We start from the raw sequence: 21913 nt of genomic DNA on the forward strand, positions 1-21913 counted from the left end.
ACTGCTAGTTCATCTAATGAAAGCTGGTTACTGGCTGCTCTTTCAGCAAATTTGGTTGCTAGTGCCAAATGGTGAAGAGGCAAACAAACTTGAATGGTCCCCAAGCATATATGCAATCGAAAACTTCACACCCCAGAAGTGACTCGAACCTATGCAGCCAGAGATACAGGGCAGCCAGAGGTACAGTACTATGCAACTGGCGAACACAGTACCTTAACCACTCTACCATTCGTGACCGTACAAAAGACGATGGTAGCCTTGGCTATTTAGCCCACCATCCCGACGGCACTTGGTGGTGAAGTAAAGCATAGTTATTTCATCAAATCACGTCATTTTCGTGGGGCCACGTGAGCAACATGAGGAGATTTGATGAAATAACTATGCCCAAGCTTACCACCAAGTGGTGAAGATTTGTTTAGTCGACCAGACCGGATTTGTGTGTTGTGAAGACTTCAAATTTTTGTATTTTGATGTTCAGTAATCGCATGAAACTGCATATTGTATCAAATAACTATCAGAATTGTGATAAGGATTGGGGGGGGGGGGGTTAGGGGGAATTCATATATTTGTCTGATTTCATGCTTGCAACTCCACAAAGGTTTTGCTTTCTAAAATTTATGCACATTATTAACCGACAGTTGTTTAGTTCGACAGTAATAGTTTGAGTATCCTTGTCCAGGTAGGTAATCCAAGGCAGAGTTCAGGTTATAGTGCCTATAGTCCTTGACTAAAGATCAAAATTATTTCATTTATTCGAGAAAGATAAAGAAACTTTCCTGCTTTCCGTTTGAATTTTTGCGAGTTTTAAATGTATTTTGTGAACAATTACAAATCTGAACATATTTTAAAACTTTAATTGCATTCCATATCATTGCTTTTATTTAAATTCTGACAGATTGACTCTGAAATAAATAAATGTGGATGACAAACTATATTCACAGCAGAGAAGAAAATTTATACTTATATTTAAGGATGTAATTATCATAGGAGCTTCCATGATCAGAGAAATCATACGTATGTCATCCCCAAACTATAAAATTAATATATAAAAAAAAAATTCATCACTTTGTTGATGAGGATTGGTCGTCCAAACCATCAAATTCTCATGGCGTCCAAACCAATATGGCCCCACACACACGCTGCAGTTCATGGGAGAACAAATCGTTATAAAACTGGGAGTTGGGCTGTTTTATTCAAATCGGAAATGAATATATTGATTGGTTTAATATATACTGAGTTAGATTTTATCTCAATTACGATGCCTAAAAAAAATTAACTCAATCCTCGCGGTGACGTCACAGATATGACTAATATTAAACGTATAATTCATATTTTAATAACGTGAATGATGCTCAAAATACCTAAATTTAAGTATTAATTCGTTGTTAGTCTTAAAAGCTAAAAATCCTCATGGTGGTATATTATTAAATGTGTTTTAAGTAGTTGATTGTTACAATAGGAAATATTTAATAATTTAAAGTGTAAAATGATCCAGTTATAAATGAATATGTATTATAAAGGGAGGAGTCACTCTTACTATCTTGGTGAATTTATTATGTAAACATTATTGCACCCAATTGGAAAAAAAGGTTTCTGGTGTATATACAATAAAATTTATTAATGATATAAGATAAAAATTTGTATAACTTGTGTACAAGAAAAGTTTTTTATTACATGAATGTTTATAAAAATACTGAATGGAGACAAATTCAGTGTTAGTAATGGTCATCGAACTAACACTTCTCGTTACTTTAAAAACAAATACATAGTATTTGTAATAATTAGATATAATTTGATAAAATTACAAGCTTTGTTGTTTTCTTAGTCGACTAGATTGTTTTATCTTTATCCAAATGACTATATTTGTCCTTCGGACAAATATACAGGGTATTGGTACTATTGCCAGGGTATTGATATTTGGTATTATCCAAGCAATGCAGGGTATTATTCAAGTGGCTGTTTGATATTGACTTGTTTGTAGATACGATAGCATTCTTCGGGTTATACACCTTGAAGCCCACTCTTGGGATATTGACATCGGTTCCGACGCGTATCTGTGCAAAGTTTATCAGATTTTTTACGATTGCTTCATGTTGCGAGTGAGCCCTGGCTCTCTTAAAATAAAAATGTTCAGTAGCATCTACCCAGCGTCGCTTAAATAGGGTGACGTGGGAGGGTTAAAATTATAGTCCTGCAAGCAAAGACCTCGGGTGTCCAGGAAGGGCATCTCCTTCATATCAAGCAGCTTCGGCGTCTCCTGAACCTTTGCATAAATGACCGTTGTTTCGAATCACAGGCCTCAAAAGACTACGTGCAGATTCTTCAGTTTATTTTTGAGGAAAAAGAGAGAGCACGTTGGTAATAGGGATACAGTGCACGAATAATAAGTAAATATATAACAAATAATTTAAATAATGACTAAGCTTAAGTTTCCTTCTCCAGGAAGGCGAAGAATGAATAGAAAAAAATCCACAAGGGTTGGCCCGAACCCTCATCCACAAGATGCGAAACAACGTCCGGGATGAACCCAGACGCGCCTTATTCTACTGCACCATGGCATGGTGAAATAAATTGCAGCCTTGAGTGCAACTGCCCTCACAAGGCTCACGCAGCTTCTCTGAGAAAAGGCGCGTCTGGGATCATCTCTGACGTAGGTTCGAACCTTCATTACGGCCCTTGTGGATTTGTTCATTTCATACATCACGCTATTATGATTTGTGTGTGTAATGAAATAATACTAGTTCGGTAGCATGGTTGATATTGTATGGAACTAATTACCGCGTAACATTAGCAATGGTTATTTTATTGTTTCAAACGTAGGTTAGAAACACACAAATGAATAAGATTAGGGGGATATAAATAAGAGCTATCTCGTATGGGCCAATAGGCCTTCTGCACGTAGTTTCATTCTTATGTTCGTAATGTTTTTAATGGGGTTAATACGTGCAATGAAGCTAAATATGTGACTGTGGGGAGACATATTAGGCGCTCCGAAATAGACGAGGATTAATCGAACATTTACGAAACCTGTACATCTTTCTTCAATTATGGCGGTTTAGTTTCTATTTATTGATCAATTTAATAGGTACGAGGTTGTTGTACTTAACATGAACTTAGCAATCAGTTGACGAATGTCGACAGCAACATTCTCATCTGTCTGCTTATGCATATCTACCTCGCTCCATCTTTCTGAAATTACAAAATAATAACTTTATAATTTAATATTTAACCTGTTATGTATATAAGCATATTCGGAAAAAATATTTAATTTTAAAAATAAACAGTTTTACCGATACATGTCTACTGTCGCTAATGTTGGTACCTTCAAAACTTCAAGTAACTATACTAGAGATATTTCTTTAGTCATGGGCTCAACTGGTTGTACGAGTCAAGGGACGCGAGTTCAATCCCATTGCAGTCCCACCATATTTTGGCGCAGATAAATCACACTCATGTGAGTTCATTACATAAAATATATTAAAATCCAAGAACCTAACGTAGCTTCTTTCACCACAAGCTAATAAACAGGCAGCTTAGTTTGGATAACACAATCTATTGATCCTCGAATGACTGTAAACTTCCCAGTGACCAATTCTCTTAACTCTCATCTTCACTACTTATTTCTGCAACATGTTTGAGTCGGCTGCAACATATTTGAGCTCCTTGGCTTTGCTCAAGAGAGAATCTTGCGGTTTCTTCATGCTGAGTTTTACGCTATCTGGCAGGTCCAAGTAGGCGTAGTGGGTAGCTTCCCTCCTGGCAGGCATTTCTGATGCGATCTGCAATAAAAATAACACAAGTTTAATATATACCACACACTGTGGTAATCAATAAGCGGTACGTTTGAGTTGTGCACAAAATAATTTGAACTAATTAAAAAATAATTTGTTGGCAAACAGTAATAACATTGTTAATACGAGGTCTTGAACTAGATAGTGAAAGGGGAAACAAAAGGCATGGTATTGAAAAAAATTGAACTGCAATTTGTAAAGAATTTGAGTGCTGATTTATATATGTTTTGTGAAGTGATGCTGATGGAAACAGTAAGTAAACTTTATTTGAAAAAAAATAAAAGAATGACAAGCATGACAGAGAAATCGGTAAAAATAAGAAGCAATGATCTCCATAAAACATAACCACGACCGTAATAATTCACTCTTAAAACTGTGCACACTGAGAAATCTTGTCTTCACTAGTTCGTGGACTAGTGGTACACCTTTGTTTAAAACTAAATCTACACACGCGATATGAAATGTGGAAAACTAAATCTACACTCATCAGGCTTTCATTCATTTCTACCTAATCTGTCTGTATAAACGGTGGAGGGTCAGAAATAATGGTGTGATTTATATATATCATAAAATATAAATAAAACACATTGGAGGCTTGATCGTCATTTACCAGTTTCTTAAAGGATTTTTTTTTTTTTACATGCAAGCATGCGTATAACTTACAATAAAAGGATAAACAAAATGAACATAGAACACAAGCACAAAGCACACATACGTACACGGACAAAGGAACAAATCAAGAGAAGACCAGCCGGAAGGGCTGACCACAAAACACACACAAGCGCATACATAAAACACAACAAAAAGATAGTGGAATATAAGCCCAGGGGAAACACCAGAACATAACGTACACATAACAAGCCTACCAACACCTCAAACACAGACGGAGAGGCTCCATCACAAAACGATAAACATACAATAAGAAAGATAATAACAAAGGAAACAGACCTCCCATAACAAACTAGAGGCGAAACATAAGAGCATAAATCGTGGCCGGAACACACCAACAGCCTGAAGGGCACGCAATGACATAAACAAGCGTACACATCCACAACTGGACACCCACACACAAGCCATACAAAAAAAAAAACACAACATAAACCGGAGCACGCAGGACCGGGAAGCATAACCTACCCCAGCCACACTCACACGCCCCACCCACACCCCACAGCCACGCACACAAAAGGATACACAAGATATAAAGAAATCATATGCGAGGAACACAGTCCTCAAGAGGCAAAAGTGTGCTTTTCAGGGAAACGATCGTAAGGATACTTCTTATAAGCCTCCCAAATCAAATCCTCAAGGTTGGAAGGGTTACAAATCCCCCGCTGCCGAGGAGGTATCATAAACTCTGGAACATCCAGATCAGGCGGCAACGGCCAACGCTTAAGGTCACTGACACAAGTCGCATAACGAGGCCGGGGAGCGCCAACCACGCCCTGCGAGGAAGCAGACGAGGGTCGCTGAGACTGCCTGGCCGTCGTACGCACAGGAGCAGGGGACGGTCGACGAGACGGTAGCACCTCCACTGAGACCGCAGGAGACAGGGAAGAGACGGCCGGAGACGGAAGAGGCGGCAAGACCTCTGCCGAGGGAGCGAGGAAGGGGTCACAAAACCCTCAGAGCGAGCATCTTTTCTCAACACCACCACCAGGCCATCCCACTCACCACGAACCTCAGCAGGGGGAACCACCCCCCACGTAGAACTGGAGCCATCCGACGCAGGCGACGCCCTCGAAGCAGGAGCCGCAGACACCATATCTGAAGCGGCGGCCGAAACACCGGCACCAGCATCCTCAGGCAAATGCACCTCTGCCACCTCCGTGGTATGCAACACACCCGGAGCCACCCCGCCGTCGCCGGAAGATCCACAATCGCCGAATTCGCCAATATCGGCCCACGCTTGAGAAGAACGCAGGGAACGCTTAGGCTCAGGCCACATGTCGTCAGACCCGGAGGCTGACTCAGACACTGGACAACACAAGCCGGCCGAACCGAAGCACGACGCAGAATGGCAGCATCCTCAACCACATGGGGTATCAGGCCAGGAACAGGAGGAAGCGGCGGAACCACCCCAGCACATCCAGCACCTGAGGCACGGACATAGGGCCAGGCGTAGCAGCCGAAGACGCGGGAGAAGACGGGGCCTCCGCATACGGTGCACCAGGAAGGTCTCTGGAACAGTGAGAACAGTGACGGGAGCAGGTAGATCAACCGACAGCATTGCATCACCCGGAGGAAGAACAGCAACCACCGGGGGCTCGTCGGGCGACGCAGGAGGGTGGGGGGGGGGGTGGAGGGCCGCAGCAGCAGCAGCGAACGGGACCCGCATCTCCTCATCTCCTCTGTGACCTATTTACCCCTGTCACATCTATATAGATTATATTCTGGTATCCAGATCTCACTGTCAATGTTCTTTTGCATGGGTTTCTGTGCAAGGTCCAAATAATGCATTTGGCTCAGTGAGGTTATTATTTATGAACGGTACTTAGTTATTTGCTTTTTTTCAGACCTTGTATGTTGGTAAAGATGAATGAGGTTACTCTATTTGGGGTAATTTGATGATTTTTCAGGCAGGTCCATTATGTGTGGGATTGTCGGTTTTGTTCTGACGAGTACTGATTGTTGCAGGGTTGTTGCCTGTCGTAGCTGGAGATTTGGTGTGGGGTGTAATTGCATGTGATTCTGGTATGCAAGTGGGTCTTTCAGCCAATTCCATACACAATCTTCAACCTTTTGAAACCTCTTTCGCCTGGGTATAAAATAAACTGGCTTTTCTCCAAAGCCATGTTCATGTTTGCCTCTCTATTTAGCGTTCTGTGCCTTCCACGTGAAAGTATGGACAGCTGAGGGCGTAGCATTCTTTTTCCTCGAGTGAGGTTTCGTACATGTCAGGATGGAGAAATCTACATGTTGATTGAAAGCGACATTTTCCTTTCCTTAGTATATTTAAACACTTTTTGGAGATGGTTAACTGCTTTCTAATCCTTTTATATTTCCTGAATGTCAGCAAATGTCCCTTAGATATATGTACTTGTATAGATTTATATTAGTATATTTCAGTAGCAGTCTTTCTTGTAAACATTTGTTAAATATGACCGAAAAAGTATGATTAATAATTCTAACACGAATTTTCTTTCTTTTTACTCTTGATGGTAATTGAAAGAGTAATTCTCCAAAATTCATTTTTATTTCTAGTCTGACGCGACGCTTGAACGCGTTTCGTAATAACTTGTTACATTTTCAAAGATTTTAAAGTTATTACGAAACGCGTTAAAACGTCGCATCAGACTAGAAATAAAAATGAATTTTGGAGAATTACTTTTTCAATTACCATCGACAGTAAAAAGAAACATAAGAAATATTGAGAAAATTCGTGTTAGAATCATTAATCTTACTTTTTTCGGTCGTGTGTGTGTGTGTGTGTGTGTGTGTGTGTGTGTGTGTGTGTGTGTGTGTGTGTGTGTGTGTGTGTGTGTATGTGTGTGTGTATGCACATTGCAGATATATATATATATATATATATATATATATATATATATATATATATATATATATATATATATATATATATATATATATGACGGGAAAGTGTTGGAGTGTTGATGTTCGGCAGTCCTCCAATGGCAGGTGTCAAAGCCTGGTCACACTTAAAACAAAAATATAGGCTGCTTGCCTGTTGTCTGTGGTAAGTGAGAGGGAGGAACACGTAAAACACAAAGTATGAACAATGAAACTTTAATATATTTACTTTAAACATAAATGAAAATAAAGACAAATCTCGGGGAATTAAAAATTCAATGAAATAATAAAGAACTGCAAAGACAATGTGAGACACAATAATACAGAATAGAAAATGTAAAAATGGTTCTGAGAATATCGGCTATGGCTGAAACCTCCCTTCGTATACGAGCTAATGAGCTAGTATGCCAGAGAGAGATGTCAACGCTAAGAGCACAAGGAATATTCTGAAGTTGATAGTTGGTCAGGCTCAGACGTCGACTCGGGTAGAGGGTGCTGAGGTGCGGTGTGCAGGTGTGCGGCTGGCGAGTCACCAGTCAAGAGCAGGCAAGCTGGTGAAGGGTAGTTAGCTGGTTTGATGATGAGCCGGCGTGTGGAGGGTGTTTGGAGTGGGGGGAATTGGGTACGTTTTGCCTCCTGGTCAAAACGTTTTGTGCTACTGGTGACGTATCTTGAATGTAGCATCTTATACTTGGATATTTGGCGTAACTTGAAGTAGGGAAGAGCAGGCTCAATCTCTCTTGAAAGAGATTATCGTCACTATATATATATATATATATATATATATATATATATATATATATATATATATATATATATATATATATATATATGTATGTATATGTATATATATGTAGTATAATATAATGTGTATGTATATATGTATGTATATATGTTTTATGCACTAGTTAATTTGCTCGAAACATGTTTAAAAAGTCTTTTCTATTGCAGGTGTGTTGGAGCTGCAGGTGTGTGCAAGGGCACTTCAGGTGTGTATGAGGGAGCTACAGGTAATGTTCACCGTGCCCTCCACATGGTCACTGCTGTTAAAACCACTTGTGTCGCAACACGTGGGGAAGCTCATGTTACAATACATGAACACATTGCAGGTATGATATGTATACAAGTGAAGTAGGTTTTAAATCATTAAGGACAACATTAGTTTTATTAACATCAATTCAGATGTTTCGTATCATAGTGCATTAGACATCAGCAAAAGAACTCGGAGAGATTTTACTAGTCTCATATTATTGATAAAGATGCTGTTGATAATGTTCAAAGACTGAGAACAACAGTAGTATCTACTGAAATTTTTTAAAATATTAAACTAAATATTATCACAGGAATAGTGAAGGTCAAGCGGACATAATATTCAATTATTAATATTCTTTAGAGTGAAGTAGTGTTGTACGATACGTTTCTAAAGCCGTGAGTATATTATTCCAGTATGTATGAATCTCGTAATCATGGAACGATTTTGATAGAGCATGAACAAATCTGCAACAAGAATAAAAACATAGGAATGAAGGAAACTGCAGAAAGGTCTTAATTGGCCCCTATGTAGCAGTTCCTATTTATATCCACCCAAACTCAAGAGATCCTACGTCTGTTATGTTACCCAGTAATTTGTTCAAGTCAACAACGCTGTTACCAAACTAGTCTACACCCAGGTAATTCCTAAATCTAAACTTGTTCAATTTATATCTATTATTTCGCGTTCTATTCAGTGAAATATATAATACCTTATTAATGTCTCCCTTATTATGCCTATTCATCCACCAGTACACTACAACCAATGCCTCACACGGAAGGTGTTATGGCCTCACTCGACCAGTAACCGGGTTCTTTATCTCAATCGCTGCTAATGGGCTTGATGCCTCTTCTTCATTGATCCCACTCCAAGTCAATAGTAAGTTACATAGAATTGGTAGTAGCAAGTAATCGTGAAAGGAAAGGGGAGGGGGTAGACAGTACTAATCAGCACTTTCCCAGATATAATATATACTGTATAATCACTATATATTTACATATGAACATTACACAGGACACTAATACGACAAATTCTGCAGTCTTCTACTGCTGGGAGTCCACTATCTTGTGTTATACGTCACCCACGCTCAATGGTCCTCACACTGGTGAGTTCACCATACTCAACACAACATGGGCCAGACCTACATCGTAACGTCAATGTGTCAGACACCCTATTTCGTCTCTCCAGCAACACCCTGGCAGAAGTATCCAGCAACACCCTGGCAGGAGTACGCGCGGCAACCCCGCCCCTGGCAGGAGTACGCGCGGCAACCCCGCCCCTGGCAGGAGTACGCGGGGCAAGCCCGCCCCTGGCAGGAGTACGCGCGGCAAGCCCGCCCCTGGCAGGAGTACGCGGGGCAAGCCCGCCCCTGGCAGGAGTACGCGCGGCAAGCCCGCCCCTGGCAGGAGTACGCGGGGCAAGCCCGCCCCTGGCAGGAGTACGCGGGGCAAGCCCGCCCCTGGCAGGAGTACGCGGGGCAAGCCCGCCCCTGGCAGGAGTACGCGGGGCAAGCCCGCCCCTGGCAGGAGTACGCGGGGCAAGCCCGCCCCTGGCAGGAGTACGCGGGGCAAGCCCGCCCCTGGCAGGAGTACGCGGGGCAAGCCCGCCCCTGGCAGGAGTACGCGGGGCAAGCCCGCCCCTGGCAGGAGTACGCGGGGCAAGCCCGCCCCTGGCAGGAGTACGCGGGGCAAGCCCGCCCCTGGCAGGAGTACGCGGGGCAACACACTAAGCAAAACTTCTTGACAGACGGCCACTACTGCCGTCTCGTAATTGAACTTCACCTATCCTGGGTACGTCAGTGTAACCAATAACAATTCAAAGACACAGCCACCACTTGTCCTTGCTGGAACAAGTCAGAAATTTTCGACTGCCCAGATGAACTGATTTCTAGAGCACAAGACACCTTCCTCATCACTTGTGTCCACATAAGTCATTAGCAAGACAGTAAGTGCATAAGGATAACATATGATGGCGGCCTTTCACCGGGGAGCCGAAAATATGATCGGGTGCACGCAATAGATTCTGCCATATCTGCCCGAAACGTTATGCGTGCTAGTGGCTTTACGAGAATGTAAAGTCATCATTGCTATGTACGCTCTTAACCCCCAATGTACCTTCCTGTATATAAATAAAAATGGTGTTGATATCACCTTCCACGCCAGTGAGCACTGTCATTGCTCCACATTTAAAATGAATATGATCAGGAGCATTCCACAGATGGGGCTGACCTTGCTACACCTTCACTAATAGATGATGTCCTCGTCACACCTACAATAACTGAAGTTAGAGTGCATTCCCACGGATTGCGTCGATATTGCCACATCTCTTCACAGATGGTTTTGATATCGTCACAGAAGGCTATTCTGAGCAATGTGCGAAGCAAAGCACAAGAAGCTCGAGCACCTCTCCTCCACCCCCCAAACACACAAACCACTCCACCCCCAACCTCACATCCAGACTACTTCAAAGCCCTCAACCAAGTGCCTCACTGCAGTCCACACCCGCAATCGCATCTACCTGCCAACACCAACATTTAATGGCACACCCCATGTGCAGTCCGAAGGTGGACGACATGATGGCCCTTGCCGAAGCCTACATAATGTCGGCAATCCACATGTCCAGTGGTAACATCTTTACATTCGGGGACACGCCTTCCCCAATTACTAATAACCAACTACTTGCTACCCATTAAAATACCCCCTGAACTCCTTGGCACCACAATTAGAGCACTAGAGGTCCGTCTACCCCCATGTTATGCCAATATTACGGGGAACACACACAGATCTACCAAACTTACTGAGAGAAGACACAAATGTGGCCCCCCCCCCTGAGGGAAATCTACTGGTGAATAATTTATTTATATTGTTAATTAATTTAATGTGGACTATTGTAATTTTGTTTATAACTTGCTTATTGCTTATTTATAACTTCTGAGTGAACTGTGTTTAATTTAATGTCACCTGTAAAATTCCCTTCACACAAATTATAGGGGATTATAATTAATTAATATATTTGGTTATACCATAATTAAACCGGTTAACATTATTATTTTCACTTAACCATAATCAATTGGTTAGTGTATATTGTTAGTATGAATGAATTATAGCCTTACCTGACTATAAGGCTATAATTCATAGCCTTATAGTCTATAAGGCTTGGATAATCATAATGGAACCGGTGTAGACTACGTGAGTAGGCCAGCCAGACTAGTGGTCTCGTGGCTGTTATGCCCACGCATACACCAGTAAGAGCATACTGTGGCTGGTGTGTGATGTGCTCAAACAATATAGTGATATCTTGGCTGATTAGCCTAGTATCATGAATATTGTAATTACTAGTAAATCTTCTTTGACATTCTATCATTGTTAATGTGTATTGCCCATGTGTGGCACATATGACCTACTATATTATATTTCTATATCAAAGTTGTATGCCATGTAATTGTGGATATACATTACAAGTCAGTGTATAGCAGAAGCCTAAGATCATGATGTTTGAAAAATCTCCTTGTATCCTTGTATGTAATGCTACATAAATGCTGTATAGGTAATATTATGTGGACCTTGATGGAGAATGTATACATTTAGGTCTCGAATGTATTATTCATATAAATACTGTGTAATTTTCATTTCATTGTTGTTCCTTGCTTTGTCCTCTTGTCATGACATTAAATGAAATTATGGCAATGTGATAGGTATACCACCTAAATAAACTTTTGATTCACGTGTGTGTGTGTGTGTGTGTGTGTGTGTGTGTGTGTGTGTGTGTGTGTGTGTGTGTGTGTGTGTGTGTGTGTATATATATATATATATATATATATATATATATATATATATATATATATATATATATATATATATATATATAACTGAAAACTCACACCCCAGAAGTGACTCGAACCCATACTCCCAGAAGCAACGCAACTGGTATGTACAAGACGCCTTAATCCACTTGACCATCACGACCGGACATAATGAGGTGATAGCCGAGGCTATTTGAACCACCCCACCGCCGGCACTCGGATAGTAATCTTGGGCATAGCATTTTACCAAATCACCTCATTCTTTGGGGCACACGTGAGGAACACAAATGCGAACAAGCCTGAATGGTCCCCAGGACAATATGCAACTGAAAACTCACACCCCAGAAGTGACTCGAACCCATACTCCCAGAAGCAACGCAACTGGTATGTACAAGACGCCTTAATCCACTTGACCATCACGACCGGACATAATGAGGTGATAGCCGAAGCTATTTGAACCACCCCACCGCCGGCACTCGGATAGTAATCTTGGGCATAGCATTTTACCAAATCACCTCATTCTTTGGGGCACACGTGAAGAACACAAATGCGAACAAGCCTGAATGGTCCCCAGGACAATATGGCGTCTTGTACATACCAGTTGCGTTGCTTCTGGGAGTATGGGTTCGAGTCACTTCTGGGGTGTGAGTTTTCAGTTGCATATTGTCCTGGGGACCATTCAGGCTTGTTCGCATTTGTGTTCCTCACGTGTGCCCCAAAGAATGAGGTGATTTGGTAAAATGCTATGCCCAAGATTACTATCTGAGTGCCGGCGGTGGGGTGGTTCAAATAGCCTCGGCTATCACCTCATTATGTCCGGTCGTGATGGTCAAGTGGATTAAGGCGTCTTGTACATACCAGTTGCGTTGCTTCTGGGAGTATGGGTTCGAGTCACTTCTGGGGTGTGAGTTTTCAGTTGCATATTGTCCTGGGGACCATTCAGGCTTGTTCGCATTTGTGTTCCTCACGTGTGCCCCAAAGAATGAGGTGATTTGGTAAAATGCTATGCCCAAGATTACTATCCGAGTGCCGGCGGTGGGGTGGTTCAAATAGCCTCGGCTATCACCTCATTATGTCCAGTCGTGATGGTCAAGTGGATTAAGGCGTCTTGTACATACCAGTTGCGTTGCTTCTGGGAGTATGGGTTCGATTCACTTCTGGGGTGTGAGTTTTCAGTTGCATATTGTCCTGGGGACCATTCAGGCTTGTTCGCATTTGTGTTCCTCACGTGTGCCCCAAAGAATGAGGTGATTTGGTAAAATGCTATGCCCAAGATTACTATCCGAGTGCCGGCGGTGGGGTGGTTCAAATAGCCTCGGCTATCACCTCATTATGTCCGGTCGTGATGGTCAAGTGGATTAAGGCGTCTTGTACATACCAGTTGCGTTGCTTCTGGGAGTATGGGTTCGAGTCACTTCTGGGGTGTGAGTTTTCAGTTGCATATTGTCCTGGGGACCATTCAGGCTTGTTCGCATATATATATATATATATATATATATATATATATATATATATATATATATATATATATATATATATATATATATATATAATTATATTCTTGTATACATGTGTATTAACGACTGGCCGACGTCTAAAAATTCCTCCCTTAACCCCTCCTCCCCTCTCCCCCTCTTGAGTACCGACTCGTGCCAATGTTACCATGTCTTACCAATAAGAATTCTTTGTGCACCTAATTTTGTATGATAAAATCTTTAATGTACTGAATTCTTTATGTATTAATATATAAGGTTGTGTATTATAATCTCAATTTAGTTATATATTAAATTATGATAGTTTGTTTTTGCTAGTTATGTCTGAATATGAGCTTGAGATATTTGAATGATAAGTCAGTTGACTCAGAGGTTGGATACAGTATTGCGCCTCGGCTAACTTGGCTAAAGCCGGCACTACTCTTTGATCATCTCAGGCGAGCGCATCTGTGGTGTTACAGTCCGGGATTGTGACCTTATTTTTTGTTATTTGACTGCTAGGATGTTAGTCATGTTGCTGTAATGTATTGCCGTGGATCTTTTCTACCGTTGTGCATCATTTATACCAGGTGGTAGGTTTTCTTACATGTCTTAGTGAGGTGATTTATTCTGAGGAACTTAAATTAAGTCTCCGTGGTGTAGTGGTAAGACACTCGCCTGGCGTTCCGCGAGCGCTATGTCATGGGTTCGTATCCTGGCCGGGGAGGATTTACTGGGCGCAATTCCTTAACTGTAGCCTCTGTTTAACGCAACAGTAAAATGTGTACTTGGATGAAAAAACGATTCTTCGCGGCAGGGGATCGTATTCCAGGGACCTGCCCGAAACGCTACGCGTACTAGTGGCTGTACAAGAATGTAACAACTCTTGTATATATATCTCTATATATCTCAAGTAATGCTAAGGTGCTGCGTTTGATACTGTTTCCTCATACCTCATCTGTTACTGGTTGTGACACCATCATCCTTTTTTGGTATTAGCAGCATAATAGGCACTAGTGTCCCACTGTGCCAGGATAGAACCTGGTGTCGGCTAGTGATTGTATGCAGTTTCCTGACCGGTTGTTGATCATGACCAGTTGTTGAGAAGCTGGATAAAGTAATTGTGTGAGTGTTAGCAGATGGTATATTATAAAATATTACAATGTATATACGTGTGTATGTAAGTGTACAGGTAAAGTACCCATTTGGGCGAGCGGGAATTGGGACCAGAGGGAAGGGTAGGCCAGAGAGGAAAGTTCGCATGTCAGAGGGAATAGTGCAAGGGCTTAACCCAGCAGCTGGCCTTGAATTATGGTATACATTCTTCATCAAACAAGTTCACTAATGCATCAAGGAAACTCCGAACAGCACCGGAAGTCCCAACCAGCAGTGTGTGTGTGTGTGTGTGTGTACTCACCTAGTTGTACTCGCCTAGTTGTGCTTGCGGGAGTTGAGCTCTGGCTCTTTGGTCCCGCCTCTCAACCGTCAATCAACAGGTGTACAGGTTCCTGAGCCTATTGGGCTCTATCATATCTACACTTGAAACTATGTATGGAGTCAGCCTCCCCCAAATTACTTCCTAATGCATTCCATTTGTCAACCACTGTGACACTAAAAAAGTTCTTTCTAATATCTCTGTGGCTCATTTGGGCATTCAGTTTCCACCTGTGTCCCCTAGTGCGTGTGCCCCTTGTGTTAAATAGCCTGTCTTTATCAACCCTGTCGATTCCCTTGAGAATCTTGAATGTGGTGATCATGTCCCCCCTAACTCTTCAGTCTTCCAACGAAGTGAGGTTTAATTCCCGTAGTCTCTCCTCGTAGCTCGGGTACTAATCTGGTGGCAAACCTTTGAACCTTTTCCAGTTTAGACTTGTGCTTGACTAGATATGGACTCCATGCTGGAGCCGCATACTCCAGGATTGGTCTGACATATGTGGTATATAATGTTCTGAAAGATTCCTTACACAAGTTCCTAAAGGCCGTTCTTATGTTAGCCACCCTGGCAAATGCCGCTGATGTTATCCTCTTGATATGAGCTTCAGGGGACAGGTCTGGCGTGATATCAACCCCCAGGTGTTTCTCTCTCTGACTCTTGAAATATTTCGTCTCCCAAATGATACCTTGTATCTGGTCTCCTGCTTCCTACCCCTGTCATCATTACATTACATTTGCTTGGGTTAAACTCTAACAGCCATTTGTTCTACTATTCCTGCAGCTTGTCCAGGTCTTCTTGAAGCCTCAAGCTGTCCTCCTCTGTCTTAATCCTTCTCATAATTTTGGCGTCGTCCGCAAACATTGAGAGGAATGAGTCTATACCCTCTGGCAGATCATTTACGTATATCAGAAACAGGATAGGTCCAAGTACAGAGCCCTGTGGTGCTCCACTGGTGAGAGCTTTATTAACTATATCATTTTCATACTTTTTCTCAGCTGCTCTTCTCACACTAACATACTCGTTCCTGGTTCTCTGGTATCTCTCTCTACTTTCTGGTGTTCTGTTATTATGGAAGTTCCTCCATGCCCTTTTGTTCAGCTCCTTTGCTTTCATACATTCCCTATTAAACCACGGATTCTTCCTTTGCTTCTGTTTTTTTTTCCTGTCGGGCTGGGACAAACCTCCTGACATTTTTGGGTGACATAGTCCATCATGTCTTGTACGGACTTGGTTCCGAGTTCTGTGTCCCAATGTATATCCCATAGGAATTTATTCATCTCCTCATAGTTTCCCTTTTGGTACGCCAACCCTTTGTTTCCCAGTTCTTTTTTGGGGGTGATAATTCCTAGCTCAACCAGGTACTCAAAGTTCAATACACTATGATCACTCATTCCCAAGGGGCCTTCCAACTTAACTTCCCTTATATCCGACTCATTTAGGGTAAATATCAGATCAAGCAAGGCTGGTTCATCCCCTCCTCTCATTCTTGTCGGTCCCTTGACGAGTTGCCTTAGAAAGTTTCTTGTTGCCACATCCAGCTCTCCATGTGTCTGGGCCTCCATGTGGGTCTCTGTTCCCCCAATCTATCTTCCCATGGTTGAAGTCTTCCATGATTAGTAGTCTGGATCCGTTCCTGCTAGCCACAGAAGCTGCTCTCTCTATTATATTGATGGTGACCAAGTTGTTTCTATCATATTCCTGTCTGGGTCTTCTGTCATTCGGTGGGGGGTTATATATGACTACTACTATAATTTTCTGTCCTCCAGTTGCTATGGTGCCTGATATGTAGTCACTGAAACCTTCACAGTTCTGAATTACCATCTCTTCGAAACTCCAACCTTCTCTTAGTAGCAAAGCTACACCACCTCCTCCCTTCTCTCTATTTCCTCACTACATAGTAGCCCTGTGGAAACACTGCGTTTATGGTTTTTGTTAGCTTTGTTTCTGTGAGTGCTATTATGTCTAGGTTTTCTTCTAGTGCCCATTCTCCGAGTTCACTTGTTTTATTTGAAATCCCATCTATGTTAGTGTACATTGCCTTGAAGCTCACTTTCTTCTGTTCATTTTCTTGTCCCTTTCTTGGCGAGCATTCTGCTGGTGTGGGAAGCTGTTCCGTGGGTGAGAAGATCTGTGAGGTGGTTTGCAGGATCTCAGAGGATTTTGGGGTGGGGGGTGGGGGTTTAAGGGAAGGGGGGACAGGTAGGGTGTGGATTAAGGAGATAGGGGGACATGGAGGATACGGGGTGAGGGGGGGAGGAGGGATAGGGAGGGTATGGGATGAAAGGGGAGGGGAGACGGGGGGGGGGAAGGTGGGAGGGGGGACATGATGGGAATGGGGAAGGGGTGACAGGGTCAGAATGGGGTGGGGGGAAGGGAGGGTTGGGTGGGGGCAGGTAGGGTGAGGGGAAGGGAGGGTTGGGTGGGGGCAGGTAGGGTGAGGGGAAGGGAGGGTTTCTATAGAGAGGGGGGGGTGGTGGTGTTGCCGTCCCCTCTGGTGGTGTGGGTGGGTGGGAGGGTGGAAGGAGCTGTGCTCAGAGGGGAGGCTGTACAGTTATTTATGTATACAATAGTGCGGGTGGTGGTTGTTGCGGGATGATAGAGAGGTTGTCGGTGTTGTGGTCTGTATTGTGTAGTGGAGGAATGTGGTGTAGTGTTTAAGGTATGTAGTTAACCTGAGTGAGTGTCTGTTGGCCAGGTGCTTCCAGTATATATGTTTATGGGTCGTGTGTTTACTATGAGGTGGAGGATCACACTCGTGACGAAGTCGTCCCATCGGATGTTGTAGATCCACATCAGATCTTGGGTTTGAATTCGTTGGAGCTTTTTGCTTGTTTTGGCTGACCCCCTCCATTGTGTTGTCTTGACGTGGTGAGGGGGCTCATGTACACCTCTCTGGGACCAGTGAGGGTTGTCCCGCCCCCTTTCCTGTCCCTCTTTGGGAGTTGTACGTGCGAATGAACACAAACGTAGGGTGTCTTGGGAGTCAACAGCCCACACGCTGAAGGGATCGCCCGTGAGTGGCTGCCCTAAGTGGATGGCTGGGTGTACAGGCTAGGGTGAAAGGGAGAATGAGGTCTTTGCACCCGTGTAGGAGAATGGCTGAAACAGTAGGACTCGACTGTTTAAAATGGGGAGCACCCCTGGGGACGAAGCACCCCTTCCTGCACTGGCCCGTGCTCGGCCTCCCTGGCTGTCCTGGTAGGTGGTATTCCATGGTTCCAGGCCCCAGACCTTTTACAATACTTGATATATGGATACTGACAAGACCTCTCTTATCCAGGCTCATGGGGTGGGCGACCAGGCCCCCGAGTCGGACTGTGATGAAAGATCGGGCTCTGTAGCCCCCGCTACATTGGGTTCAGACCGGACTACTCTCCACCCACTCCACTCCCTCCTCTGTGGCAGGGTCGAGTTCCAAGCCCCCAGTGGTTACCACCTCGTCCCCTGCCATGGCTCTTATTATGACTACTGGGCCTTTTAACCCCCTCTCTGGGGTTTCTCAACGCCGTCCCCGCCATGGCCACACTCGCACAATACCTTCCCATACTAATATGTACCACGCCTTGTTTGATCCTGCTACATGGGTTAAATACTTTGATTTCCACCATCTGGATTCTAATCCTCCTGACGATTTCACCCTCCATAGGCACCTTGTTGATTCAGTAGATGCCTCTGTTACTTTCAACACCACCCATTGCAGTACACGTGTCGTCGCTGCTCTATCTCAGGATGCAGCTACCCACTTAGCCACAATGTACTGCATTATGGAGACCCCTGTTCGGGTAAAAAAAAAACGCTCGGTTAAATGCCAGTGTTGGCACTGTTCTCCTCCCACACCATGTTGCAACTGGTGATAGGGACCTAAATGACTGCCATGAGGATATTAAACATATCCTCGAAGCCCAAGGCCATTCTGTCCTCCGGGTGGACAGGTTCACTCGACCCCCTCGTGGTCGTCGCCGCCAGCCCCTTCGAGTTGTGAAAATCATCTTTGACAGTAGGACCCTTCCGCCCTCTAATTCTTGCTGGTGCCAGATGCTCCATTCAGGAGTACATTCCCTCTCCTAGACTTTGCAGTAAGTGCTGGAAGTTCGGGCATGGTGTCCTCAAATGCACAAGTTCTGGGTATCTATGCCCCTATGTGTGGGGACGAGGGTCACTCTAAGTCAGAGTGCAATTCTCCCCAGGCTCGCTGCCTCAATTGCGGTGAGGCCCACCCTACTTTCTCCCGTTCGTGTATACACTACAAACATGAGGAAGCCGTCCTCAACTTGAAACACTGGGATCGTCTGATTTTTCCTGAAGTGAGACGCCAAGTTTACCGTCTCGCCCTTTTTGCTGGCGTATCCTACGCTCGCGTGTTGTGGTCTTCCTCTCCTCGTCCTTCCCACCTTACTCGGTCTCATAACCATTTCCAGGTCTTAGACCCAGACACGTCAACCACCTCCACCCCTGTTCTTTTACGTTCTGTCCTGATGGGACCCCCCTTTCCTGGTTCTCCATCTGGAGTTTCCCCCTTTCCTGCCCAGTCTGCCATGTCTCCTGTGTCTTCTTTCCCTTCTGTCCCCAATCCTTCTTCCCATCCCTCCCCCCCCCCCCACTGTCTCTTGACCCTCCACGCCGCCTGTCTGTCTGTCCAGGTTGATGTCCATCACTCTCCAAGCAATCTTTTTCATGTTGTTCACTCCAGTTTATCTTCTGTCGAGACAATCGCGTCTGTCGCCCAGTATGTTGTTGCTGGAACAACTGTCTCTGAGTCAGAAACGTAAGCCTGGCTCCTCTACTCCATCCTTCCCTTACACTTCCGCTACACGTAAGGGGCATAACTGGCAAACCCTTCACAGTGTTCAAGAGAGAAGTGGATAAGCACCTCCAAAGGATACCTGATCAACCGGGCTGTGACTCATACGTCAGGCTGCAAGCAGCTGCGTCCAACAGCCTGGTTGATCAGTCCAGCAACCAGGAGGCCTGGTCGACGACCGGGCCGCGGGGACGCTAAGCCCCGGAGGCACCTCAAGGTAAGGTTCCCGGCGGGTAAGAAGGCATCGCTTTCTTCCTCGCCCCTACCTCTGACACTCTTGCTCCGTTCCCTTTCATTTTGGTGGTCGGGCCCCCTGTCCCAGCTATGGAGGTTTCTTTAGCCCCTGATTCCCTCTCGGTTGCTGCCCTTGCTGAGGTGCGCTCCCCGGTTTGATTCATACTCTCTCTTGCTCTCTCCATTCGTACTCATATTCCCTTCGTCCCCCTACCGATTCCATCCCTATCCATTGTTCTGCTGCCCGTGATTTTGTGATTAAGTGGTATACAGTTTGTTCCATTTATCTCCCCTCAAATGTCCCGCTTTCCCTTGTGATCTTAAGGACCTCCTGGACTCCTTGCCAGAGCCAGTGCTCCTTTTGGGTGATTTTAACTGTCGACATACCCTCTGTGGTGATATTCTGATAAACACCCAAGGCTACATTCTCGAACCGTTCGTCCTCGCTTCGTCCCTGTCTCTTCTGAATTCTTTGGAGCCCACCCATGAGGACTCTGGACCTCGCACCCTTTCCTGTCTTGATCTTTCTCTCTGCTCGTCATCCTGTTACTTAGATCGCACGTGGTGGGTTCTTGAAGACTTCCATAACGGGGACCATTTCCCCATCCTTGTTTCTTTTTCTCTTTCCAACCTTCCCTCTCCTTCCCTAGGTAGCAGTTTGCCAAAGCTGACTGGAACCTATTCACCCTTCATGCTACTCTCTGACCTCTCCTCTCTGCCTCTTCCTCGTGCCCTCCTCCTTTTTCATGAGTCTTCGACGCTGCCCTCCGCTCTGTTCCTCGCTCTACCTCCTGGGGCAGGCGGAAGTGCGTTCCCTGGTGGAATGCAGACTGTGCTTGGGTTGTCTGCTGTAAGAGTGCGGTCTGGAGGAAACACTGACGCCGGCAGACGGCTGATTCTGTTTTGATTTGGAAAGCAAGTTCGGTGGCCAGTATGACCATTCGTTCAGCTAAGCGCGAGAGTGGGAAAGCTTATGTTTCCACCATTACGTCCGATACTCCTCTGCTGCAGAGCTGGAAGAATATCCGCAAGATTGTGGGTAAGTTTGTTCCAGATATCTCGCCGGTTCTTCACCTCCGTGGTACTCTTGTGGCGTACCCAGTGCAGGTCGTGATCAAACTGGGTTTCCACTTTTCTTCTGTTAGCTCTGGTTCTCGTCTTCCTCAATCCTTCCTTTTTCATAAGCCTGTTCTTGAATCTCATCCCTTAGATTTCCGCACTTATCTCTGCCTTCCCTACTACGATCCCTTCTCTCTCTCTGAGCTTCAGTCTGCCCTGGCCCTCTGTGCTTCTACGGCAGCGAGCTCAAATGACATTCATTGAGACGCTTCGCCATCTCCCTCCTTGCACGTCTCGGTATTTTACCGAGTCTGTATAACCAGGTCTGCGAGTAGTCGTCAGTCCCTGAGGACTGGCTCGATGCCATTATACTTATTCGGAAACCGGGGTCTCTCTCGGGACATCCCCTAAGGAATTCTGTCCATTTTCCCTCACGATCTGTGTCTGCAAACTCTGAGCGTTTGGTAAATGTTTGTCTGATGTGGGTCTTGGATCACCGTCACCACCTCTCTTCTTCTCAATTTGGTTTTCGCAAGTGCCGCAAAACAACTGATGTCCTGGTGAACTTGGAGGTCTATATTCGTACTGCTTTTGCTGCGAAGACCTCCGTTGTTGCCGTCCTTTTTGACCTGGAAAAGGCTTATGACACAACCTGGAGATACTATATTCTCTCCCAAACTTCGTTCTTTTGGCCTTCATGTAATCTCCCTCTCATCCGCCAAAGCTTCCTCTCTCGTCGTTCCTTTAGGCAAGCTTGGTACCAT

The 21913-nt window shown here is 44.4% G+C and overlaps 2 long non-coding RNA genes across 4 annotated transcripts in view; one reads left to right on the forward strand and one right to left on the reverse strand.

Annotated features, from left to right (window-relative positions):
• Window positions 1–983: 983 nt before the first annotated feature.
• LOC138364139 (uncharacterized) overlaps window positions 984–21913 on the reverse strand; it is a 29683-nt gene continuing 8753 nt past the window's right edge. The window contains exon 4 of the long non-coding RNA XR_011228319.1: window positions 984–3779. This is a non-coding gene — a long non-coding RNA (uncharacterized lncRNA). The remainder of the gene's footprint in view (window positions 3780–21913) is intronic.
• On the forward strand, window positions 8268–9756 carry LOC138364138 (uncharacterized). 3 transcript variants are annotated; one of them, XR_011228317.1, is made up of 4 exons: window positions 8268–8425; window positions 8763–8986; window positions 9099–9225; window positions 9361–9756. It is a non-coding gene; the product is annotated as an uncharacterized lncRNA (long non-coding RNA). The 3 variants fall into 3 exon arrangements; XR_011228316.1 differs by having other exon boundaries at window positions 9386–9756; XR_011228318.1 differs by lacking the exon at window positions 8763–8986 and having other exon boundaries at window positions 9386–9756.

Source organism: Procambarus clarkii, chromosome 12 (assembly GCF_040958095.1).
Source record: "Procambarus clarkii isolate CNS0578487 chromosome 12, FALCON_Pclarkii_2.0, whole genome shotgun sequence".
Lineage (NCBI taxonomy): Eukaryota > Metazoa > Arthropoda > Malacostraca > Decapoda > Cambaridae > Procambarus > Procambarus clarkii.